The sequence below is a fragment of the Canis lupus genome, chromosome 10, assembly GCF_048164855.1.
Source record: "Canis lupus baileyi chromosome 10, mCanLup2.hap1, whole genome shotgun sequence".
NCBI classification, from domain to species: Eukaryota; Metazoa; Chordata; class Mammalia; order Carnivora; family Canidae; genus Canis; species Canis lupus.
This window is the reverse complement of record NC_132847.1, coordinates 67,565,594-67,592,459: the sequence shown is the minus strand read 5'-3', so window position 1 is coordinate 67,592,459 and position 26,866 is coordinate 67,565,594. Positions and strand designations below refer to the sequence as shown.

At 40.0% G+C, this 26,866-nt stretch overlaps 1 protein-coding gene and 1 long non-coding RNA gene across 6 annotated transcripts in view; one reads left to right on the top strand and one right to left on the bottom strand.

The window, feature by feature from the left end:
- The window catches only part of LPAR1 (lysophosphatidic acid receptor 1), a 132,649-nt gene that overhangs the window by 88,574 nt on the left and 17,209 nt on the right, over positions 1-26,866 (top strand). The gene's annotated exons all lie outside the window — the stretch shown is intronic.
- LOC140641863 (uncharacterized) lies at positions 12,260-16,047 on the bottom strand. Of its 2 annotated transcripts, none has more exons than XR_012038476.1 (3): positions 15,888-16,047; positions 13,062-14,005; positions 12,260-12,590 (listed from the first exon to the last, which is right to left on the bottom strand). It is a non-coding gene; the product is annotated as an uncharacterized lncRNA (long non-coding RNA). The 2 variants fall into 2 exon arrangements; XR_012038477.1 differs by lacking the exon at positions 12,260-12,590 and adding an exon at positions 14,508-14,565 and having other exon boundaries at positions 12,597-14,005.

Below are 26,866 nucleotides of genomic sequence, written 5' to 3'. Positions count from 1 at the left end.
TGGCCCAGGGTGTGATCCTGGAGACCCGGGATCGAATCCCACGTTGGGCTCCTGGTGCATGGAGCCTGCTTCTCCCTCTGCCTATGTCTCTGCCTCTCTCTCTCTCTCTATCATAAATAAATAAATTAATTAATTAATTAATTAGTTAATTAATACTTCAATTCTTAGGACAACCGATTGTTTTGTATAGATTATAAAACAACTTAATTTATCAGTTTTTTTGAACATATCAGATTGTAACAAAATGTCTACCATTTCAAGTTTTCATTTTTGCTCTTACATTGATTTATCCTCAGCCTTACTTTATAGCTAAATTTTGTAAAAAAAAAATATTTGGAGGGGGTTAATTAGTAATAAGTAATTACACTTGGCTGTTAATTTTATTTTTAATTTTTTTTTTTTTTTTTACCAATCTTAACTTTTCCTGAGTCAACATTTATGGTTTTGTTTCTTAAAAAAAAAAAAAAAAAAAGCCCGTAAAACAGAAAAACCCCACAATGATAATAATGGTTAACATTTGAGGGCTTTCTAGATCAAGACTCATGAAATCTTACTACTTTGCCCCAAATATATATGATATAAAAATCTCAAGCAATAATCTTAATCTCTCTGAATTTCAATTCCTTCATCTGGCAAATATGTATAATACATTTTTGTGAAGATCATATGTGATAATGATTGTGAAAGCTCTTTTTATAGGAAGTGTCACATAAATGTAAGTTATGAATGTTTTTGCAGCTGCTGCTTATATAGAGCAGTGACCAAAAAAAAAAAAAGTTTGGAATGCTAAGCAAGAAATGTGATGTAGTGTGGTTGCAAAGGCATTAACTATATTCTGACCTCCAATTTGCCACTTACTTCGGGCAAGCCACTTAACCGTTATGATCGTTTCGTCCTCTGTACCATGAAGGGCCTCACTGTGTCAGTGTCTCAAGGACCACCAGCATGTAAATCACTTGGGCTGCTTATTGAACAGGCTGATGGCTGGGTCCCCGCCCAGACCTATCGAAGCAGGAATCTCTGTGTGGCATCCAGTCACCCATAGTTGAGTCACATAGACCTGGCCTTAAACCTGTCCTTGCTCATTTCTAAAATCTATTTTTTACCTTTCCTGCATAAAACAGACACATTATGGGTACCACTTACACAGTGGGTTAAGACTGGTGATTGCCCCCACATTATGTGTTTGTCTCTATTGCAAAGCGAGCAATAGAATGAGGAGAGAAATGTAATAGAAGTTGGAGTTAGGGAGAAAATGGTATTCCCAAGACAAGACTCTTGGCTCTTGAAAAGCTCACTCTAAAGAAGATTGGTATTTTTGCACTAAATAGACTTTACTCTCAAAATATTTGAAATATCCACACTAGTTAACTGTTATCACCCAAGGAAAATTTGTCACCTTTAATTTATGGCTGAAAATGCAACTGACTTATTATAAAGGTCCCTTGAGAAATCATGGCATGTCTAAGATGTTTTTTTCAGGTAGGCGTGCAATTTTCTGTTCCAAGGAGAAACTTTTTATCCCCCCAAGAGAAGCAATAGGGCAGCCATATTCTTTTTTGGGCAGTTAACCTGATGCAGTTTTGTGTGTGTCTACATGGAGACCTTTATAGAGAAGGACAGATTGATCATTTTAGTTGTTCATGGGCTACGTAAAGAATATTCTGTGCCCGCTGTTCCTTCATTTTCTTCTGGAGGCAGCATGGCATAAAGAGCATGGGATTAGGATTGATTTGTCCATGGGTTACAAATCCCAGTTCAGCTGACATAAAAACTTTGACCCTGGGCAATATATTTTTACCTTTCACAGCTTCTGTTCACTATTGGGGGGAGAGAATTATTTGTCGCTCCTCAAATGGGGAGGTTATTTTGAGAATAAAGTGAGATACATGAAGTGCTTAGAAATGCTGTCTGGCACTTCTGCGAGAGAGCATGCTCTACCTATTGTTCTGCAGTCATGAAAGTGCCACAGGTGGCAGCAGTTAATCTTTTGAACTGTTTTCCCATCATGGTCATTCCTTGGAGCCACTTAGCTGCTTTTATAGGCCTATATTATCATTTTCCTACTGTCTACCCATAGAAATGGAGCTGAGAGCCTTACATAGGGATTCAGCCCTTCAGTTCATTCATCTACCCAGGCATCCCTTAATTATTCATTCAACCAATGAATATGGAATCCTAAAATCTTGGTGTGGAATGAGACCTACAGGATCATGGTATTTACATCCTCTTCCAAAGCTGGAAGGACACGTGGTCTTTCAGCCTCTGCTCAAACATCATAGACGCACAGAAGGCTTTTGTCCCTATAGAGACCAGTCTGTCCTCAGATATAGATGGACTATTACAGATATTTAGTTCACACTCTGGGATGGAACTGTTTTCTGGGGTACTTCTCACTGGATCTAGTTATTTCCCCTTAGTGCTATAAAGAACACTACGAACTAATTCGGTATAAACCAATTCAGTTCAAATGACCTGTGTTGCCTTTTGTGTGTTGGAATAACAAATACCAAGATGTATAATCCCTACTCATTTACCAGTATGACCCAACTACAGGGTAGGATGGCAGTAAAGTTGATGACAAATGCAGTTATGAAGCGAATATGGCCCTGCCATCCTAAAGTCCACAGTCAATAGGAAAAATTCCATGTGTATATAGGTGATAATTGTAAAAGGCAGGAAGTGACAAAAATACCAAAAAAGGAGTACAGATAAAGCTATCTAAAAATTGAGCAAAAGGAGAAAATCCAATCAGTAGTATAATCAGGAGAACTTTACGTAAATGAGCTTTTTGAGTGTGTTCCAGTGTAGGTGATGGTGGAGGACTGAGGTTTGTTGGACTGCATTTGCCTCTTTAGATCCTGAATCCCTTTTTAAAATTTATGACTTTTTTCTTGATTACCGAAGTAACACACTCATCAGGAGGGAAAGAAGGAAAGATTAAGAAAATTAAAAAATCAAAATTAGGAAAATTTAGAATTCGAAACCATTTAGAGGAAAACCAAAATACTAAAATGAATACAGTTTCTTTCCAGTTCTTTGTTTTAATGAGTACTTTACAATTGTGATTATATGGTACAGTTTTGTTGCACAATTGAAAAAACTACCCTGTGCTTGTTAATGCCATTAAGTAATCTTTGAAAACATGAGTTTTCTTTTTCTTACTATTTGAAGTATAATTAACATGCAGTGTTCTATTATTTTTAGGTATACAATATAGTGATTCAACTGTTCTATTTATTATTCAGCACTCATCAAGAGAAGTATACCCTTAATCCCCTTTATCTATCTCAACCACCCCTACACCTACTTCCCCTCTGGCAACCACCAGTTTAGTTGGTTCTCTGTAGTTAAGAGTCTGTTTTTTGTTTTGTTTTGTTTTGTGTCTTGGTTTTGTTTCTTGGTCTTCTTTTTTTTCTTTGTTTTGTTTCTTAAGTTCCACGTATGAGTAAAATCATATGGTATTTGCCTTTCTACCTTATTTCATTTAGCATCATACCCTCTAGGTCCATCCATGTTGTCACAAATGGCAAGATTCATTCTTTTTTTTTATGGCTCAGTAATACTTGAGGGTGCGTGTATGTGTGTGTGCGCGTACACATAAACCACATCTCTTTTATCCATTCATCATTCATTCATGGACACTCGAGTAGCTTCCATAATTTGGCTATTGTGAATAATGCTGCAGTAAACATGGGGGTCTATATATGTTTTTCAAATTAGTGTTGTTGCTTTCTTTGGGTAAATACCCAGTATTGGAATTCCTGGATCATATGGGAGTTGTGTTTTTAATTTTTTTGAAGAACCTCCATACTGCCTCCCACAGTGGCTGCCCTAGTGTGCATTCCCACCCACCGAAAGTGGACAAGGGTTCCTTTTCCTCACATCCTCACCAACACTTGTTATTTCTTGTGTGTTTCATTTTAGCCATTCTGACAGATGTGAGGTCATAATATCTCATTGTGGTTTTGATTTGCGTTTCCCTGATGATGAGTGATGTTGAGCATCTTTTCACGTGTGTTTGGGCCATCTGTACGACAACCTGAGTTTTCTCCATGGACTTCAGACATCCCATGATGGATCAGTGGGCAATGAGGTTTTATCTGTCTCTCTTTGCTATGATAAATAACGTTGAGATAAATATATTCTAATGTGAATCTTTACTCTCCTCACTGGGACTTTATGAATCTTGATTACTAGTGTTCTCCATAAAGGGTGCACCAATTTTCATTCTTACACAAAGGAGTGAGACTGTTTTGTTACATTCGTGCCAGTATCTGGACGACTTTTTTTTCCCTCTTAATGGTGCCATCTTGGAACCATTTATGTTATTTTTATTCACAAGCACAGACATTAGCAGGCCTGGAAAAGAAATGGAAGCCTTTCCATGATTGAGAAACTAAGAATAAACAAAAATAGGAATGCATTTAGTCCCATTTAGGTATCTGTACCACTTTGAAGTACCTTGTTCCCCATAAAAGTGTAATGTATATTTCTCTAGAAACCTGAAGGCATAACTGAACAGTATAACATAGGGATAATGAAGTTACCTGTAAAGTGCCTACTGCCTGGATTCTCATCCTGACCCTACTACACAGCAGTGTCAACTTGGGTCATGGATCCAGTGCCCCATGCTTTCATTTCCTTGTCTGTATAATGGGAGGTAGGGCAAAAATGAAAAAGGCTCAAAAGATTAAGTAAGATGATTATATAAGATGCCAGGAATGTACGTGGTAGATACTCTTACAAAATATATAACTTGGTGTTTGTATAGAATTATCATACTGCTGTGTTGAACCCTAAAGTCCCTGGATTAATCCTTATTGTGGTGGATCTTTATTCATTATGTTGTGAAAAGAAGCAGCAGAGCAGAAGGATCAGGACCCATTGTGCTTTGGGGACTCAGTGGGATAGGTTTCCCTTGGACTGGGATCCTGAAAGTCTCTGGAAACAGCTCAGCTCTGAGATCCCTCAATGACTTTAGTCCCTAATGCAGAGGTTCCCATAATTTCTCAGTGTCCTTATTCCTATTTTTTCAGTGCCAAATAAATATGCTTAATTTATTAAGCAGTGAAGTCAATTTAATAAGTGTACATTGCCTGGGTGGCACTATCGGTTAACTGGCTGACTCTTGATTTCGGCTTGGGTTGTGGTCTCCAGGTTCTGAGATTGAGCCCTGTGTCGGGCTCCATGCTTAGCAGGGGGTCTGCTTGAGGATTCTTTCCCTCTCCTCTGCCCCCTCCCCCTGCGTGTGTGTATGTGCTCTCTCTCTTTCAAATAAATAAATCTTTTTTTTTTTAAATTTTTTTTATTCACGTGAGACACATAGGCAGAGGGAGAGGCAGGCTCCCTGTGGGGATGCAGGACTCGATCCCGACTGTGGGATCATGACCTGAGCCAAGGGCAGATGCTCAACCACTGAGCCACCCAGGTGACCCTCAAATAAATAAATCTTTTTTTTAAAGTGCACAGTTCCCAATAAACTAGCAGCCATTTTGTAAAACAGCAACAACAACAAGAATAAATTGAAAGAAAAAGATCATTTTTATCTAATTCTTAACAGCAACCACTAAGGGCGGTGTGCGCCTTTTGGGCACCGTGCGACTTCTCAAAACCTGGACTCGGATCTAATACTGCCATCCTCATTTCCTGTTCCCAGTGAATTTTAGGCAATATTGGATTTTTATTCTAGCAGACAATAGTGCAAAAATGTCACAGAAAGCAATTTAATGCCATCTAATGTTGAAACTGTGAACTGCTTCAAGCTGGCAGTTTTCACACGGTTTCTGACAGATGTTGAGTGTCACTGATTTTCTCAAACTTAAAATCCCCGGCAGTGCTCTTTTTAAATTAACCGTGGAACCCTAAGGTGCCTTGGGGGTGCAGTTTGGGAACCAGGGCCATACCGTATTTCTGTTTTCTGGTTTTTACTTCGGTTTTGTTTCTGGCTAGTTGCCTCCTCTTGTTCTCCAGTTCCTGTTTTTATTTATTTCTTGGTTCTGGCTGCCTCATTTCCTTCCCCTTTGCACAGGGCCATCCTCTGTCTAGTGTCCCATCAGGCAGCAGGGGTCTGTGTGGTCGCTCCTGGCCCTGCACGGCCCTAGATGCAGCCCTGGAGGTCCTGATCGGTTTGGTCGCTGGCTGAGGTCAGTCATGGGGCTCTAAACCTTAGAGGACTGTTTCAGTTTGCAACCCGGGGGAGCGTCCTTTCCGCTGTAGGCTGCCTAAATGCAGGCCAGTGATGTGGCTTATCATTCAGGGTCCATCTGTGGCACTGTCCCTTGGTGTGGGTGGACATGCCCTCCGCACCAGACCTCCCAGCTCCTCAGGGCCAGTCTTTGCTCTATAGCAACAAAGAACTGCCCAGACCACATCTCGCTGCTGCTGTTCTTGGCCTGTCAACCCAGAAAATGTATTTGAAACAGTTGCTTGTGGTTACTTGTGGGCTCTGGATTACACTGCTTGCTTTTGTGTCCTAGGTTTACTTACTGCTCCATTTCCCGAAACTCCATATTCCTCCTCTATAAAATGAAGATGATAATAGGCCTTAATTCATATGAGAATCAAGTGAGAAAATGTGTGGTGCTTTTACTGCAATGCCTGACATTTCATAAATGTTAGTAAAATGCTTAATAAATGTTAACCAGTACAGATATTTTTTTCCAACAGTAACTATGAAATTTACTTCCAAATATTTCAGATTTTGTTAGGGGTGAAGTAACCACTCATTTTTTTAAATTTAGTGACTGTCTTTTTTGCCACTTTCTGAGAGAAAGCATCAGTCATTAAAAAGAAGCACTTTGCATTCTTGTAACGTTTGGTTTTTATGTTGTAAAATATCTTCATAAACCTGTATAAGCTTTTAAGAGTCTCAAAAGTGTCCTGTTGGCAAATTGAACTCCCATTAAAAAAAATAAACAAACAAAAAAGCCTAGGTGTTATAGGAAAAAAAAAAAAAAAGAATGTCCAACTCTGTTTCAGCTCAGGTCATGATCTCAGGGTTGGGGGATTGAGCTCCCTCTCCGGCTCCCCACTCAGCATAGAGTCTGCTTCTCTCCCTCCCTCTCTCTCTCTCTCTCTCTCTCTCAAATAAATCTTTAAAAAAAAATTCTCATGACATTATACATACATATGTCATAGGTTTGACAGTGCAAATATTATTGTTCCCATTGTAGAGGTGATAAAACGGAGTCTTAAGAGATTATTCATTCATTATTGCTGAAGGTAATTCACTGTTTGCTGGAGTCCACACCCTCACTCAGGATTTGTAGTTTCAGAACTAGTGCCCTATACTTGTTATATTGCCTTTTTTTTTTTTTTAAGGGTATTTATTTGAGTCAGAGAGACAGAGCATGAGCAGGGATGAGAAGGAGTAGCATGTTCCCACTGAGCAGGGAGCCCAATGCAACACGGGGCTTGATCCTAGGACCCTGGGATCACGACCTGAGTCGAAGGCAGACACCTCACTGACCAAGCCATGCAGGTGCCCCTGTTGCTTCTTTATAATATTTCAAAAGTTAAAAATGGAAAAAGAAGGAAGAAAAGAGGGAAAGAAAGAAAAAGAAAAGGTGATAGTTACTCATGATTTTTGTAAGCAATGAAAATTTGCCATTTTTGCTGTGTCCAGTACATCTCTGGGTGATAGTGGTTTTAATTAGTGCAAAGGAATCACAATAGTTTGAGGGAACATCACCAATGCTTTGATGCTAGAAATAATTTCAGAAGAGAAAATGCTTGGCCTTTGAACTGCATACCAAAAATAGTGTATTCGCACCCCCCCCCCCCACACACACACACAAATATATAATATAGAGGGTGCCTGGGTAGGTCATTCAGTTAAGCAGCTGTCTTCAGCTCAGGTCATGACCTCAAGGTCATGGGGTCAAGCCCCACATCGGGCTCCCTGCTCGGTGGGGAGTCATCTTCTCTCTCTGTCCTCCGCCTGCTTGGGCTCTCTCTCAAATGAATAAACGAAATCTTTATAAAAATTTAAGTTCAGTTTCTGATCAACAGAAAAATGCCTCAGAAAAAGAGACCAACTTTGCCGTCTCCCTATCTTTCTTTTTTTTCCCAAATGTTCACATGCCTAACCCATTCACCCATGCTAGAGCCATTGCTGCCTAACCGCTTGTTGGGCACAGTGGCATGGAAATACATCATCAGCGTATAATTTTGCACAGAGCAGAGAGAACATGCTATTATGGAACCAAGTCTCCCCTGGACAGCTTGGTGGTAGGCTGTGTTTTGATTTCAGTGTTAAAGTGGAAGTAAAACCCAGGCTCCCTCTCTCAGGTCTGTAAGAAGTTTGCTGGTTCCGTGCTTGTTTGATGGTTTTCACATCCAAATGGCAGATGAGGGAGGGAAAAATGGTCTTCTAGCTTCAGGCTTGAAGGCATTGGCTTGAATGTGCTGAATCATGGTAAGATAAAAAACATAGCTTGATTCTCTGCGTCGCTGCCTAGGAAACTGTGGAAGTCGCAGGTCGGCCAGGCTAACCATTTCCTGGCCTGCTGGTGGCAGGTTTCTTGGGGGACACCCTGTGGTGGTCTTCAGACGAGTGTCATGGACATGGTGGTAGCAGCTTTAGTTTAAGTATCAGCGGCATTTGATGTGAAAGAGCTCGACTGAACATGGTGTGAACAGTTAAGTCTCATGGCAGTCGTGCCTCAATAAAGTGGTTTAAAAGACATTAAAGCTACAAAAAAATATAAGTGATATATACCTAGAAACTCTTGAGAGAAGAAGAGTCTAAAGTCTCCATTCCACTTGTTTTTTGGTTTGGCTGATACTATAAGCAATTGTCATGCAAACTGACTCTCTTGAGATGATGGATCTGTTTTCCATGCTTTGCAACATCTTGCCACAAACTGGATGGTAAAACACCCATTTCTTAACTCACAGTTCCTGCCGATCAGAATTCCAGGCACTCCTCTGTGGGTTCTTTGCTCAGGGTCTCACCAGGCTGAAATGAACGTGTTGGCTGGGCTCTGTTCTGCACAGGAGGCTGGACTAGGGGAGGGTCTACTTCTGAGTAGAGCTCATCTCTCTGTGTCTGTAGAGTGCTCGGCAGCTTCTTCAAAATCAGCAAGGAAGAGAGGGAGTCCCTGCTGCTTCCATTCCAATCTCTGGCCTCTAGATTATTTTTTATTATTTTGTTAAGATCTTATTTAGTTATTCATGAGAGACACACAAAGAGAGGCAGAGACATAGGCAGAGGGAGAAACAGGCTCCCTGCGAGGAGCCCCATGTGGTCCTCGATCCCAGGACACTGGGATCATGACCTGAGCTGAGGCCAGACGCTCAACCACTGAGCCACCCAGGTGTCTCTCTAGATTCTTTTTAAAAGAGCTTACGTGATCAGGTGCAGTTGACCCAGGATAATCTCCTTCGATCAACTTAAAGTCACCTTAATCATGTCTGGAAAATCCCTTCACCTTTGCCATATGATAGAACCTAATCAAAAGAGTGACTCCTATAACCGTGGCCATATTCTTTTGTCAGAAGCAAGTCACAGGCTCTTCTGACACATAAGGAGAGGGCACTGGGGCACCCCTTCGGGAGGGCATCCACCAGAGATGTGCCATGTGTTTTTATAGGATTAGAGTTGGAAGAAAAACTGACTTTTGAAAAGTACCATTTTAGAAGGAATCAGTGTTAGGGACACATCCTTACAGAGCGCATCAATGAACTGAATTTTTCTTTCCCCTTGGTGGCTGAGAAATTACTCCTCACTGGTTCTCTTGCCTCCTGGTGCAGTCCTTCCCTTGTACTTCTTCCTTGCACTCTGTTCCTTCAATGTCACACCTCTAACCTGACAGTTGCCTTTGTCCGCCCACCTCGAGGATGGCTGGGAGTCTTACACCCTGACCACTTCCTTTGCGCAGCGGCGCAGAAACACATAATCACAGTGTAATTGTGACCTTGCTGCTAAACCAGCAGCTCCATTGGGGTCAGGTTGCAATCTGAGTGTCTGCCGAAAGGCCTGGTGGGGTGGTTTGGGGGTGGGGGTGGGGGTTGGACCTTAGGCTTGTTTAGATCACACTATTAAAATAGAAATGAAAATTTATTTTCTCCTTTTTGGTCTGTAGGAGACATGCTGGTTTCATTCATGCTGGGTGGTTTTAATGTTCTAATAGCGGTATTATATAAACAGTCTTAGAGACGTGTGCAGAGTCGCTGCCTGTGTTTGTTTATATTTTGTGGGGGGGAAAAGGATTTAAGGCAGCTTAAAAAGATGCATACAGTTCAGAGGACAGAGTTGAACCTAAAATAAGCAAGAAGGAGAAATAGGGACGAATCAGTGTCAGAAAGTGACGTGGAGTCGGGTAAGGATGAACTTTCTAGCAGTTAATGCAGACGTAAACACAAAAGCTTCAGGATTTGGTGGTGGTAAGGGAAAATCGGGAGAAATGGTGCATCTGAATAATGAGCCCAAAGAGACATTCCTCCTGTGGGTCATTATATGAGATGGACACGTTGGCCATGGTGTGATGTGCCGGACAATTTATGGTGTTCACGTGGAGTGCCATGGCCCATAGGCCATTTCTTATAATATTTGTCCACGAAGGCTGGTGGCCTGCTGCCAAAGTGCAATTCAGTGAAAGCCTTGCTGTGGGGTGCTTGACTTTCTAAAATACCGGTTGACTCAATTTGGAATGAAATGTAGCACAGTACGTCTTAGTCTCTTCAACACTTAACTGCCCAGCACCCAAAAGTTTAAGAAATCTTTAAAATTTTGCTTTCCATCCCTTGGATTATGTTTTGAAGTGAGTTTGGTTTATCTTCCAACTGTAAAGTCATTACACTCTTGAGAATGAACACATAGCCCTACATGGTCTAGATTTTTTTCCCAGCAGCCATTAAGAATCTTTAATCTTAGCTTATGTGGAAGACTGAATGACATAGTTCACCATGCATATTATTTCATAGCCCCTTTAAAGTCTTTTTTTCAGATTATATTTCTCCATAATATGACACTTTTTTTTCTCTAGTTAAGTATAGATTGGTTGAAGTCGGTGGATTTTTTTGTGTGTGTGTGTATGTGTGTGCATTGTGGGCGAGGATGGTAATTAACATTCTCTAGAGAAACCTGCGGAGCTTCAAGAGACATCTGCCTCCTTTGGAAACTGCTCCAACTCAGTTTCAAAGAAAGGAAAGGGAGAACCCATGGCCAAGGCAAGGATCTCTGGATAACAATGAAGGATGTCTTGTAGCACAAGGGACTAAGGACTGTGTATTATATTTATTTATTAACCACTAGTTTATTCCTTTTTAATTTTTTATTCATTTATTCATGAGACACACACACACACACACACACACACACACACACACACACAGAGGCAGGGATACAGGCAGAGAAGCAGGTTCCATGCAGGGAGCCCAATGCGGGACTCGATCCTGGGACTCCAGAATCACACCCTGTGCCGAAGGCAGGCACCAAACCTCTGAGCCACCCAGGGATCCCTAATTTATCCCTGATTATCAAAACAAACCCCTTCTAGTGTGGATGTTTTTTTTTTTATTTTTTTTTATTTTATTTTTTTTTTATTGGTGTTCAATTTACTAACATACAGAATAACACCCAGTGCCCGTCACCCACTCACTCCCACCCCCCGCCCTCCTCCCCTTCTACCACCCCTAGTTCGTTTCCCAGAGTTAGCAGTCTTTACGTTCTGTCTCCCTTTCTGATATTTCCCACACATTTCTTCCCCCTTCCCTTATTTTCCCTTTCACTATTATTTATATTCCCCAAATGAATGAGAACATATAATGTTTGTCCTTCTCCGACTGACTTACTTCACTCAGCATAATACCCTCCAGTTCCATCCACGTTGAAGCAAATGGTGGGTATTTGTCATTTCTAATAGCTGAGTAATATTCCATTGTATACATAAACCACATCTTCTTTATCCATTCATCTTTCGTTGGACACCGGGGCTCCTTCCACAGTTTGGCTATAGTGGCCATTGCTGCTAGAAACATCGGGGTGCAGGTGTCCCGGCGTTTCATTGCATTTGTATCTTTGGGGTAAATCCCCAACAGTGCAATTGCTGGGTCGTAGGGCAGGTATATTTTTAACTGTTTGAGGAACCTCCACACAGTTTTCCAGAGTGGCTGCACCAGTTCACATTCCCACCAACAGTGTAAGAGGGTTCCCTTTTCTCCGCATCCTCTCCAACATTTGTTGTTTCCTGCCTTGTTAATTTTCCCCATTCTCACTGGTGTGAGGTGGTATCTCATTGTAGTTTTGATATGGAAATGTTTGAGTAAGAACACAAAACTCCTGAATTGGACCACCACCATTTTGACATATTTCTATCCTGTGTGTTTTTTTCCTATGGCAGCATTAGCTTTGTGACTCAGAGTGAGGGCCTCTGCCCCACCATTTGTTAGCTGAATTGCTCAAAGAGGTTTCTCGAGCTCTCTCAACCTCAATTTTCTCCTTTGTAAAGCACACAGTGGGAGTGCTATTCTCAGAAGAAGGAAACCATCTCACAAACAAGATTGTTCTTGAAGCTCAGTAGAAGCACAGTTGTTAAAGACACTCTATATGTAATGATAAAACAGTTGAAAAGTTAGGGAGATACCTGCATAAGAAAATAAAGGAAAAAGTGATTAGAATGGCTAATTCTAAAAGGCTAGAACTAGAACTTTGTAAGTTCTTGGGTGTGGCGATGGAAAAGGCTAGAGCTTTGTAAGTTATTGGGTGTGGCGCTTGCTTTCTCCTGGGAAGAGGCAACTTGTGAGATGATGGCATTTTCTGTGGGCAGGAACAAGAGGAAAAAGCAACAGGGAACTTCTTTTAGTCCTTTATCTCCTGCCAAAGATAAAGGACTTAATACTCGTCAAGTTTGGACACGTCTCATTAAGACAATCTAGTAACAGCCTGCCTTCCCCGGGGAGGAGTATAGCAGGCGCCCAGCTGAACGCAGAGCCACTCCTTCCACTTGTAGCATCTTACCTTTCCTCTCTGTCCTGCAAGATAGTCACAGTGACCTTTCTAGTCAGTAATTCATGTGGATCCACACTGCCTAAGAAGGAAAGCTGAAATCCCTTACCCTAACATATTCATCCTTCCAGAATCACATTGCAGCCTCTTCTGGAGACTCAGGCCCCATAATTTCCCTTTCCTTGCTGTGTTCCATCCAAAATGGGCTATTGATCCTTGGGCAGATCATGCTGTTATCTGCTGTTCCAGTCTGCTGATTCCATGGGCTTGTAATAGCTAAAGCTAAAAGTGGATGTACTTGCTTAAAATATATTAACAAAAACCTTTCATCACTACTTTTGCAAAAACTTGGACTTAAAGACTTACAGAATCAAGTGTGTGTGTGGGGGTGTGTGTGTGTGTGTGTGATGACAAGTTGGTGCTGACTTTCTTAGGATGGACTTTTCTGATTTGGCTCTAGGACTGACGTGGAATAGTGGTAAAGGCTACTTGTACAAGCTTATGCTTAATGTAGTGGCTGCTCTGTATTTTCCATATACCATGGTCTACCTTTGAGTCAGGTAGTTTACCTCATTACTTCCATACAGATAGATAAAAAGACAGGTAGCACCTGTTGTATGCTAGATGAATTCCTGGGTCTGGGAATATAATGGTATACCTGGACTTGAACACAGACTTCAGTGTGAGCGGTGGCTTGACAAGTTCATTGACATCAACTTGAGGTTCCTCATCTGGGAAACAGGAAAACGGATCCTACTTCCCACACCGTGTTGAAGGGTAAAGGCAAGCTGTCTGCTGTGAAGGCCTCATCCAGTGCTTGTTAACTCCTTTGCCTCGTTTCTGTGCCAGAACTCCTGGAGGCTGAAAATCTGATGATGCCAAGTTTGACCAGTTGCTCAGTCCGGTTTCACTTGTCGAGGCAACCCCCAGGAGGGTGCTAATCCTAGAGCCCTGTGCATTGAAAGCAGCCCTCTCTCATGGGGAGGGTGAAGAAGGATGGAATATCCAGGTGCATTTAGGATGGAATCTCCAGCCCTTTCCTCTGGACGGTGGCTGCATAATGAAAACAACTGTGATGTTGAGACACTGTCCTCATGAGAGACATTACGGCTGTATGGCAATAGTTGGTTCACATTTGGACGATTCCAGTTCCTGTAGTTGATGAAAACCTGAGCATCTAAGCATTAGCTCCATTATTAAGACTTCAGGGCTCTCTGAATGAGAAATATCTGAAAACAGTTTCATTGTGAAAGGAGAAGCTCATTTAATTTTGCCTCTTCTATCTTTGCTTTTAGAAATAAAAACAAAGGAGAACTCTGCTGGCAGCAAAAAAAAAAAGCCTTCGACCTCTATTAATTCCCCCCCCCCCTTTTTTTGGTAACCTATCGTTAAAAGACAAGAGTTTTCCTTTTTCAGGGTTTTATATTCTTTCTCTGGGGTTAGGATCAGACATTTGCATCTGTGAGGAAGTCAAGAATCGCCTTGGAAGGAGGGAGCTTCTTGGCAATGTCCCAGCTTCCAAGCTGCTGGTTCTGGGATGGGGACTTGTACTCACCTTCAGGAGGAGAGGAGCACAGGGGAGCAGCCCAGCCTTGTGGGTGGCCAAGAGCAGGCTGTGTTTGGAAAGAAGTTGAGTTTTTCCTTCCACCGTCTTTTAAGTATTTAAAACCCGTGACTTAACAATTTCATTTCTGCCTTGCTTCTGTGCTTTCCTCTCTTCCTTCCATAGTCCACAGGGACCCTGTTGCTTTTCATCCGTCCATCTACATCTCCCACTCTGGGCTTTCTTAGGCCTTCGAGGTTTTCCTTAGACTGATAGAGTGTCTGGTTAACCTGACTACCCAATGAGTCTCTCTGTGACAGACTAGAATGTTCTATTCAATGCAGTTGCTTAAAACGTATTTATCCACTTAGGTTATTTATTATTCTGCTTTATAGTTCCCTCTGGGTTTATTTCAAAGATATTATGTAACAAAGCATTAATTTATCTAGGAGGATTCTAACTCAAAGCTTTAATAATTTAAATTAATCTATTAAAGGATTTTAATAGTAAAGTGTAATAGTAAAAATAGCTTTCGCTCTGAAATTATTTAATGCCTTAAAATATTTTAAAATAATAATAAAAAGATTTAAAAATAGCTTAATAAGTATTTCTTAAATATTTAAATGGTAGATATTTTAAATAAGTAGTACTTTAATTCCTAGTTTAAATGGGAAATGTTCTTAAAATACGCTTAGGGAGGAAAAAATGGGAAAAAAAAAAAAAACACAGATCTGTTATTTCCCTAAAAAGAAATCAGGGACTATTGATGGGAGGCTGAATTACTCAAATAGAAAAGAGTTTAGTCTTTATCTACTGTAATATAACTTCCTTAAAAATCCGTTTTAGCTTTTCCTGAAATCAGAAAAGTGGTGTGTGTGTGTGTATTTTAAGGATGATTCTTTTTTTTCTCGTATGAAAATTTTAAAACAATTACACAGATACACAGAAATAGGAAATCTCAGATATTCTTTGAATAGCAAGCCATTCTGTTTTCTGTAGGTCCTGTTCTGCTCTAATCTCTGAATTATTATAACATTGTAAGATAAATTCGGAAATACTGAAAAAGAAATAAAATAGTCATCTACAGTCCCATCATGCAGACAATCATGTTCTCTATCTGAGAAGGACTTTGTTGTCCTGGCATGTGAATGACAGGAGAGAATAAAGAAGAGATCAAGATATTTCCTGCAAATGCTTACAGATGTTACCTTACAAGAACCCTGATTTAGAAGAGTCTAAGGTCAACCGGATTATTCTCCCTTTATGGATAATCTATTTATTTTGTTGGCCTTAGTGGTTGTGTGAGTCTTTCTTTATCTTTATGCTCCTTTCTCTGTACTCTCTTCCAACTGAGAGCCTTTTCCATTGGAAGCCTGGACCTTCACCCCTCACCTTTTTTCAGTGTGAAGGGAGTTAGAACCGTCAGTGCCTTGATGCCTGCCAGGTCTCCAGTGAATCATTCTGGGTGGTTCTCCACCCATGTCTGTTACTCTTAGTTTCTCTATACCCCTCCCTGGATAGTTCTGTGATGTTACTCCCTGGATAGTGTATTATCAAGAACATTTGTTGTCTGTGACATCATTGCCACCAAATTCTTAAATGATATCATAATCTCTTAGATTATAAGAGTTATTAGATTAGTATTCTCCTTTTCTCTCCTTTGTGAAAGGGATATGTTCAGTGCATTTTTAATATTTTCAAACACATATTAGCTGTTGTGACTAGGTACCTGTATTGTAGTAACAGACACTGTATAGATATTTATAGAAGTTTTACTACTTTTCTTGAATTAAAAAAATTATAAAAATCTAAATCTATTTTGCATCAGTGAAAGATTTCGTCATATCATGATTTTTAGAAACTCCCTTTATTCTTGAGTTGGCCTTAAAGTGATTCCAATACCACTACAGAAACTTTGATCTTACTTATATAATTGATATATCATATCTGTTATGTTTTTTATTTGCTGAATATATTTATACATTATACATAGAAAAGCATTATAATTTGAAAACTGTTGTCCTAGAAGAAAACTTTTTTTTAGAAGAAAACTTTTTAAAGTACTTGATAATAGGTTAACAACTCTAAAGGCTATAAAAGTCAAATCCAAGAAAAATATTTAAATATGAAAAAAAAATTTTACCACAGAATGATTGGAATTTGTGCTTTTATTAGATAATATTTTTGAGGTGACCATTTTAGTGTGTACAAGGTTGGTATTAGAAAAAGAGAAGATAAGCTTGCATCTCTACTACAGGCTAAAATTATGGAGATGATTTTTTTTTTGTTTTTTAGAGAGAGGGAGAGAATCCTAAGCAGTGATTAAACCCTTAATCACCCCAGAGAGCAGATGCTGACTACCTCCAGAAGGCTGACTCTGGAGAGGAGAGAAGGGAAGTGTTCACCCCAGACCACCACAGGCTCCTGGGCCATCCACGCCAAATAGCTGCATTATTTGTGTTATTGGTGCTGATTATATATTTCCTTTACAATGGAGGGAATCAACATTATAATAATTCAGAGATTAAAGCAGAACAGGACTCATACAGAGAATAGAAGAATGACTTGCTCTTCAAAGAATATTTGAGATTTCTGATTTACATGCATCTCTTTAATTGTTCTAAAATTTTCATATCAAAAAAGGGAAAGGCTTATCCTTACACACACACACACACCACTTTTCTGATTTCAGGGAAAAGCTAAAATGGACTTTTAAGACAGTTATACTACAGTGGGTAAAGGCTAAACTTTTTTTTCTATTCTGAATAATTCAGTCTCCCATCAGTGGCCCCTTGCTTATTTGTTTTTGGGAAATAACCAATAACAGACTAATGGGGTTTTCCCATTTTTTCCTCTCATGTTTTAAGAATATTTTCCACACAAATACCTTTTGTTTGTTTTGGTTTTCAGAGCACTTTTAGAGACATCTGAATCATAAGGAATAACACAGAGTAAATGAGAAGAATGGGAATTCATAATTTATAGAGTAATCAAATTTTATCAGTGGAAATGGCCCAATGTGTCTTAATAGACGTACCTCTCCAGACACTTCCCTTTCAGGGGTGTGGAAAATGAGGCCCAGTAAGTTCCGGTGATCTACATTCTCAGTTAGATTCAGATATAGATCCATCTATCCCAGGACTTTTCCCTGAATGACTCTATACTTTGATATACATGTACTTATCTGATGTGCAGAAAGAATCCCAAGTAGAAATTCGGGGCCTTTAGGATTGCATCTTGATTTATTTGTGTTTTCGAATGTGTCTGTTTTTTGGGTTTTTGTTGTTGTTTTTTAATGGTTGGTCTGGCTATTACAGTATACATGTGTGACTTAACATGGTGTGCTGATGTTCCAAATACCTAATATGCTTCATAAAACTCAGGAGGAGGATTTCTACTTTATGAGACCGTATTTCTCTTCCTTTTGTTTTTCTTCCTTCTTCTGTTCCAAGATTCCTTCTTTTGCCATTTCCATTCTGTTTGAAAATTGTTGTTCAGCCATTCTTTAAGGGTAGGTCTGCTAGCAACAAATTCTTTTCCTTTTCCTGCATCTGAAGATGTCTCTATTTTCTCTTCATTCCAGAGGATAGTTCTGCTGGATACGGAATTTGAAGATGATTTTTTTTTCTAGGAGTTGGAAAATGTGTGGCTTTTCCTGGCCTCCATAGTTTTAGATGGGAAATTTACTGTAATGTGAATTGGTGTTGCCTTATTGATAATATGTCACTTATCTCCGGATATTGTCAACAATTTTTTGTTTTGTTTTGTTTTTTCAGTTCTCAAAATTTAGTGATGAAATGTCTTGGTGTATTTCTTTGGGTTTATTCTCTCTTAGTTTCATGCAGTTTGGAAAGTTTAAACCATTGGTTCTTCTTCTTCTTCTTTTTTTTTTAAGATTTTATTTATTCATGAAAGACACAAGAGAGAGAAAGGCAGAGTGAGAAGCAGGCTCCAGGCAGGGAGTCTGACGTGGGACTCAATCCTGAGACTGTGGATCACGCCCTGAGCCAGGGGCAGGTGCTCAACCACTGAGCCACCCAGGCATCCTCATTGATTCTTCTAATAGTCTTTTATTTATTTATTTATTTTTAATTTTTATTTATTTAGGATAGTCACAGAGAGAGAGAGAGAGAGAGAGAGAGAGAGAGAGGCAGAGACACAGGCAGAGGGAGAAGCAGGCTCCATGCACCGGGAGCCCGATGTGGGATTCGATCCCAGGTATCCAGGATTGCGCCCTGGGCCAAAGGCAGGCGCCAAACTGCTGCGCCACCCAGGGATCCCTCTAATAGTCTTTTAAACTCTCTTTGTTCTGTCCTTCTGGGACTCATGATATAGAAGAATGTTGCGTCTTATTGTCCCAGTTCCTGCCATTGGTTTTATTTGGTTTAGTCTATTTTCTCTCTGTTGTTCAAATTCAGCAGAGTCTATTGATTATCAGGCTCATTGATATCTGTTCTCTGTCATCTCTACCATTGAACCCACTAAGTTTATTCTTGTTATCACATATTTATAATTTCAATTCAGTCCTTTCTTATAACTTCTAGTTCTTTGCTGTGATGTTTCTATTTTTAGAGTTGTTCTAAAGAATTTGTAGCTGTATATCGAAGCATTTTTTGATGACTTTGACATCAAATGCCAAATCCTTTGACAAGGATGCCAATAATTCTAACATCTGATTCATCTCTGTTGGTATCCATTGATTCTTTTCTCAATCATGTAGTGATTTTCCTAGTTTTTGGTATGATGTGTGATTTTTTTTTCATTGTATATGGACATTTTGGCCATATTGTCCATGGAGCTTCTGATTCATCCCCTCGCCAGGGCCACTGGTTAGCTTGGTGGCCTTGGGACTGTTCAATCCTTGCTGGGCTGCCTTCTGTTGCTAGGTTGGGACTGTGGAAAACCTGGACTTGGTTGGCTTTCTCCTGTTAGGTGGGAGGTTGCAAGACCATTCAATCTTAGGGTCTCTAACCAGTTCACTTTCCTTTTCCTGCATTTCAGAGGTGTTTTTTTATTGTTGTTGTTGTTAGTTTTTTTTTTTTTTTTTTAACTATTGCCTCTTAGGGTTTTCCTCCCAGGGTTTGTGTTTATACTTAGCTGGAAACCACAGGGAGAAAATTGTGTATGCCACCTTGTCTGGACCAGAAGTCTTACTAGGGGACATTGTGGGGTTGGGAGGAACCCCTTAAGACTACTTGTAATAGAAAAAAATGAATTTGGTCAGTGGCTTCATTTCTGCCAAAGTACTTTATTTCTTTACATTTCTGCCTCTCGTGGTTCCCTGTAAATGAAACAACACAATCTATCCTCCCCCCACCCCCCTCCACTTCTGTAATCATGCTGCCATCATAGGCTTCTGTGAATGGAAGTTCTCATACTTTTGAGAGTGTGGAAGAACAGTTAAATCGAAGCCTCAGTTTCATTTGGCCACTCTTTGTGGTGGGAAAGTGAGTCAGCAGATGCTCTATCCTTAGGCCACCACTTCTTCCTCTACCTTCCTCCTAATCGCCTCTTGTTGACCTCACCACGCTTAACTTCTCAAGCCTGGGAAAATGGGCTTTTAAAGACAATTCCTTGAATCTTGTACATCAAACTCAAGAAGGGAAAGAAACTTTAAGTGTAAATGCCATCTGGCTTTGTTTATTCCTCACCACTCCTCTAATTCAGAAACAGTTGAGCGGATGTAGGCTTTTCCTCTGAAGAGCAATTTGTAAGAACAGATTGAAGAAAGGATTTGTTTAACAATTTTTATGAATGATAACTAATTACCTTAGTCACTAGTTGTTCTATAAGTGAAGATGCCCCAGCCCTTGGCACATATAAGCAAAAGTCTAAAACATACAAAAAAAAGTTGCTGATGGACATTTTGGATAAGGGTTCACATAACCAAATATTCCTTTTACTTTTAAGAGAAATGACAAGTTTAGGGGTATTTAAAAAGGTAGGAAATATAACTGCTATAATTTGAATGTGCCCTTCTCAAAGTGATGTGTTGAAATCCACCCCACCTCAAGGTGATGGTATTAGGAGGTGTGGGGTCTTTGGGAGGTGCTTGGGCCATAAGGATGGAGCTTCCATCCATGGGTGAGATTAGTGCCCTTATAAAAGAGACCCCACTGAGCTCTCTAGTCTCTCTTACCATATGAGAATACAATTGAGAAGTTGGCAATCTGCATCCTGGAAAAAGGTTCTCACCAAAACTTAATCATGCTGGCACCCTGATCTTAAATTTGCAGCCTCCAAAACCATGAGAAATAATTTTTTGTTGTTTATAACCTACCTAGCTTGTGGTATTTTGTCACAGTAGCACAAATGGACTAAGACCTAACTATATACATACACAAATAGAATTCTCAAGTTCTAGACATAATGCAAAGATTTAGAAGTGAATGATACTTATTTGGTTATTAAAAATGTAATTTTATACTAATGATCTCAACAGGGTCAGGGAGGCATGAAACAGTATGTGAGAACTGTAACATCAAAATTGGAAAATTTTGATACTTCGACAAATCTTTATGTAAATAGAAAATGCTATTTCTAGATAGGAAAGTGTTTTCAGCACAGAATACAGTCACAGTTTTGTAGGACATTAGAGGAAGACTTTATCTTAAATTATTTTAGGTATGAGATTTTTTTACTGTTCTCAGCTTTCATTTTAGTTCTATAGTAGTAAGAAAAGTGTCCCACCAAGGATATCCATACCCTTCTTCACAGAATCTGTAAACATGTCCCCCTTGCATGGCAAAAGGGATTTTGCAGTTGTGATTAAGTTAAGGACCTTAAAAGGAAGCAATCATGCTAGATTGTTTGTTGGTTTGGATATGGAGAAAGGGTCTATGAGCCAAGGAACACAGGCGGCCTCTGAAAGGTGGAAGAGTCAAGGAAACCGTTTCTCCCCTAGAGCCCCAGAAAGATAGCCAGCCCTGCCAACCATTTGATTTTAGCCCATCTCAGACTTCTGACCTCTAGACCTATAATATAATAAATTTGTGTTATTTTGCACCGCTGAGTTTGCAGTAATTTGTCATGGCAGCAATAGAAAAATTATTAGAAATACTGGGTTACTTTTAAGGATGTTGCTGTTCATCTTCTATAAATTTCTGTATAAAAGCATTATCTAGACCGCTGATTTTGTCCCCCTGAGGACATTTGACAGTGTCTGAAGATTTTTTATTTTCATGACTGGGGAATGCTACTGGCACCTAGTGGGTAGAGTCCAGAGATGCTGCTAAACATCTTACAATGGAAAGACCACCTCCACACTCCCCTGCCCCCCTGCCCAGGAAAGCATTATCCATCCAAAATATCATTAGCTCAGGTTGAGAAATCCTGAATTAGGTTGATTTACCTACTCAAAGCAGGCTGCACCATGCAGTTTGCTCTAAATTAACTGCCAAGTCTAGACCTGCACTGTCCAATAGGGTGTCTGTTAAGGCATGTGATTATTTAAATTCATTGAAATAAAATTTTAAATAGCTTCTCTGTCATATTTGTCATATTTCAAGCGCTCACTAGTCACACTGCCTCGTGGCTGCCATATTGGATAGCTCTGATGTAGAACTTATCTATCACAGAAAGTTCTGTTGGGTGCCAGGGTCTTCTAGACCCTTGCTACCCAAGGAATTATATGTGGACAAATAAAATTAACAATATCTGGGAGGTGTTAGAAATGCAGACTCCCAGACCTATAATTAGAATCTGTATTTTAATAAGATTCTCAGGTGATTTCATATGCATGTGTAAGTTTGAAAAGTGCCCTGCTACATGACTTTCTCTTGCTTCCTTGTTTCATCTCTCTTCTCCTTCTATGTTCCTCCCTCTGCTGCTTCTCTTTTGAGACTTCTTTCCAACCTCTGTTTCTAAGCTCTTTAAGCTCTTTAAGCCAGAACTATGTCTTATTTCATCTCTGCATTCCAACTGCAAAGACACTTAACACATCGTCCTGCACAAAATAGCTGCTTGGTATTATTGTTTCTGGCTTGAATTTTGTTGAACTAATTTCCAAATAGTGTAGGTTGTTTTCCTTTCAACCCGAAGAATGGCTATTTTCATCTTTTACTTTATAATTTAATTTGGGCATTTCCTAGAGTTTCAACTATGAAAAAATATAGCCTTTTCAAACCACTGAAAATTTCATAGTGAATTGAAGGTTGCTAGTGATTTCATGATGTGAAGAAGAGAATGCATATGTATGTATGTATCCCATATTCAGATTTTTCTCTGTAATGAAATGTAGCAAACCTTTTCATTCTTTTTTTCCTCTTTTTTTTTTAAGATGTTATTTATTCATGAGAGACACAGGCAGAGGGAGAAGCAGGCTTCTCGCAGGGAGCCTGATCTGATGTGGGACTTGATCCTGGACCCTGGGATCATGCCCTGAGCCAAAGGCAAATGCTCAGCCACTGAGCTACTCAGGTGTCTGGTTTTCCTTTTTTTTTTTTTTTTTTTTTTCGTTTTAAGAGAGAGTGTGCATGAAGGGGTTGGGAAGAAAGAGAAGAGGGAGAGAGAATCTCAAGCAGGCACCACACTCAGTGCAAAGCCAGACACAGGGCTTGATCTCAACACTCTGAGATCATCACCTAGGTCAAAATCAAGAGCCAGATGCCCAACGAACTGAGCTGCCCAGGTACCCCCCCAGCCTTCTCCATTCTTAATATTAATTGCAAACATCTCCAGAATCATCATTTGTTGTGATGGAATAATTTGTGTTGCATTAAAAAAAATTGCCTAATGTTTGTCTGAGTCACCTGAGGGTTATCAGGTTTTTTGGTATAAATCAAAATCTGTTACTTTCTATGACAGTTGAGACTACAAGGAATTGTTCTTTCTTTGCACTAATGCGATGAAAACATTCGTAGGTTGTTTTGGAGTTAAGGTCACATACACCACATGGAAGACCTGATATTTTGAGTATTGTAGCTTATAGCATAAATAAGAATTCTATAGAAAAGGAGAAAATTAAACTTTGAGTTTAATTAGCCTTAGACTATTCAGGCTGTAAGTGATCTTCCTTTTGCAAATAAGGAAACGGAGACTCAGAGAAGTTAAGAGTAAGACGAAGGAGGGGCTTTGGCTTGTATTTTATGGAAAGGGCAACACTGAAGACCTCTCTTGGAGACTTCATTATCTTTATCTCATAAGTGTGCGGTGATCCTTGAGTGCCTCATAACTCTTAAAACCTCTTAAATCCAGCTATTTTCATTTTAAATGTAATATTCTTTTTATAGCTTTATACTGCCTCTCTTGTGGACTCTTTCTGTCTGTGGCGGGGTGGGATGAGGGAAGCAAGGAGTAAATAGGTGGAGAGGTGGAAGCCCTTACTACAATACTAGTATTGAAGTTAGATTTAAGTTAATGTCTCTTTGCACATATCAACTTAAAGAATTTTTACTTTCCATGTAGATGAATACAGGGGCCAAATTATATTAATTCTTCGATGTCATAGTTCTGCAATTGACAGCTACTAGACAAAACTGAACTTTTTTTAATCCCTGAAAGTGTAACTAGCACTGGGAAAAATAATTTGATCCAGAGATTTTTGTATGGATTGCCTAGACTTATAAGCAAAATGTTGTTTTAGGACATTATTCCTGCTGAGGATAGGGGCCATGGCTTTGACTGGACTCTTGAGGAGTTGATGTCACAGAAGTGATTAAGAGTTATCAGTTATCAGTTATTTCAGCTTCTGAAATGTATGTGTGAGGCCAGGGAGATACGGCTTGTCTCAGACTACAAGTCTGATTAGGATTTCTTGAATCTCTTGTTTCTTCCCATTAAATCACCCTTCAAAAAATTTGTGATTGAAGATTCTATATTATCTTTATGAAAAAATTCTAAAGTTGTCAAATTCAACAATTGTGGTATAGAAATTGCATCACTGGGCAGTCTGGGTGGCTCAGCGGTTTAGCACCACCTTCATCCTAGGGCATGATCCTGGAGACCCAGGATCGAGTCCCACATTGGGCTTCCTGCATGGAACCTGTTTCTCCCTCTGCCTGTGTCTCTGCCCTCCCCCCTGTGTCTCTCATGAATAAATAAATAAAATCTTAAAAAAAAAAAAAAGAAATTGCCTCATTGGTGAGCGTAGTGTGGGTATCTGCTTAAAGAAGAAGAAGAAAAAAAGCTGATTTTAGTGAATACCAAGTTCTTTTTCTTTCTAGGTATCCTCAATGTCTCTGTCTTGCTAGAATTAATTCTCTAGTTGTCTTTTTGCTTCTACCTATGTCTTCTGATTCTCAAAGTGTGATGGAAATGCTCTCCATTGAAGAACACAGGTGCCCATAACATGGAAGAGAGAACTAAATGACCTTCCGTTCTCAAACAGATGGCACTAATGCAGAGTTTTCTCCCTCTGTGACCTGTTTGCAATTCTGATCCATCGGTGCTTTGTAAACATGCTAAGAGTGTTATAGGATGGGAAGGTGGGATGTAGGGAAAAATGTTTCTTCCTGATTAAAAAGTTGCATGTTGATATACAAGTTACTGAACCCAACCCCCAACTTCTAAGCCATGTTTAAATATTATGTCTTTGTTAAATATTCATGTAGACTCTAGAAGCCTTCAATCTGCCAACCTCACTCTTGTTTTACTATTATAGTTTCATCTATTTGGAACTTTCTAGTCTTGTATTCCTTCTTACTGTGCAATTCTTGCAGATACTTTGCTTTGTTTTTCTTCCCTGCCTAAATGTAGTTACTTTCCACATTGTACCATGGTACACGATGGGGAATTAAAAAAAAATCAAATACTTAATTTCACATTCTGAGATACCTTTATAATGTTCCATGCATGGGTTGCTCCTTATAAGTTCAATCAGGCATTATAAAAGATCCGGTGTAAAAATACATTTAAAAGGTATAATTGCACCTCAAACATTTTATGTAGTTAAGTTCAGAAGACCACAAAAGACCGGAAAATATAGCAGGTGTCTGAAAAATAAAGGTTTATTAACAGGAAGCGATTGGTAATATTTATGAAAAAGGAGAGCCCTAGAAGGTATCTGCAGAGTTTTAAATCTTAAGTGGTAACAAGACGAATTACAAATTGGACTTGAGGCTCCTCATTAGCATCCTGTCCCTGAATTAAATTGGAAAAGCCCATTGCTCTCTCCAGGGTAAACTGGAGCAGACATATGACTAATAACTCTTTGGAGCTATAGGTAGGCAAATGAATCGACACAGCTTGTATCTTCTCTGATGGCATTATTCTCTCTGTGACTATCTGATTAGGATCTTTGAGAAATGTCTATGAAGTAGGTGGGTAAATGTGGGAAGAGCAAGAGGAGGGTCCACCAGGGTGGTTCAAAGGTTCCCTTCCATTCCCAACAAAGTGAACATGAACCCCCTCTCAGCCTCATTTGGTTGGATGCTGCTGCTGCTCTCTTAGGAAAATTATTTTTTATCTGTTCCCTCCCCCCCTTAGCCAAAACTAGCCTGGGCTAGAATTCCCTCGGCACTCACCCGCTGCCAGCCGCCCCAACTGTTTCAGGAGGGTGGGGTTCAAGCCCACAGAGGAGGCTGGAGCACCTCCTACACCAAGCAGCACACTCCTGGCTTATACTGCCTAATAAGTCCCCACCATGCCCTCCCAAACTGTAACCTGAGAGAAAACAGAAATGTGAGGCCTATGTCCACTCCCTAAAGAAGTTCTCTCCCTGCCTTATCTGTTTTCCTCAAACCGCTCAGCTGGGTCAGACCCTGTCATTAAAAAACAGTCTCCTCCAGTTTCCCAGCTAGGAATCTGGCCTCTGTCTTAGGCTTTGACTGGGCGGGTGGGGGGTGGAGGGGGTGACAAAGGGGGTCATCTCAGTCCAGCTTGTCTTGACTGTGGGCCCACACTGTCAAGTAACCTGGCCCCAGTGTCTGCCCCAGAGAAACTTGGAGCAAGCTGCTCAGAAGCTCCACTGGCTGGGCTGTAGGCAGTTGCCCCTGCACCAGAGCTCTGAGCATGCTCGGAGCAGAACAGCACTTTTTTTAACTGTCTTCTCAGGCTTTCCAGAGCCAGGATTTCATCTTTTTTCCAGAACCCTAGAACAGCATAGCAGGCTGAGGTGATTTTTTGTTTTGTTTTGTTTTTTGTTTTTACTGTATGGCCATTGTTCTCTGTCTGAAGCCCAGTAAAAGCAAAAATCCTTTAATTTGTAGTCATTTGTCTCTTAGCTCAGATTCTTTTTCAAATGAGATAGGGTCTAAAAGTAAGAAACTAAAAGAAAATACTTTCAACCTAAAGTAGAAGGAGGACTGGCCCTAAAATGTGAGAGCCTATCAAGAAATGCTGGTGGGGGGAACCTGGGTAGCTCAGTCGGCGGCTTCAGCTCAGGTCATGATCTCAGGGTCCTGGGATCGAGCCCCAAGTTGGGTTCCTTGCTC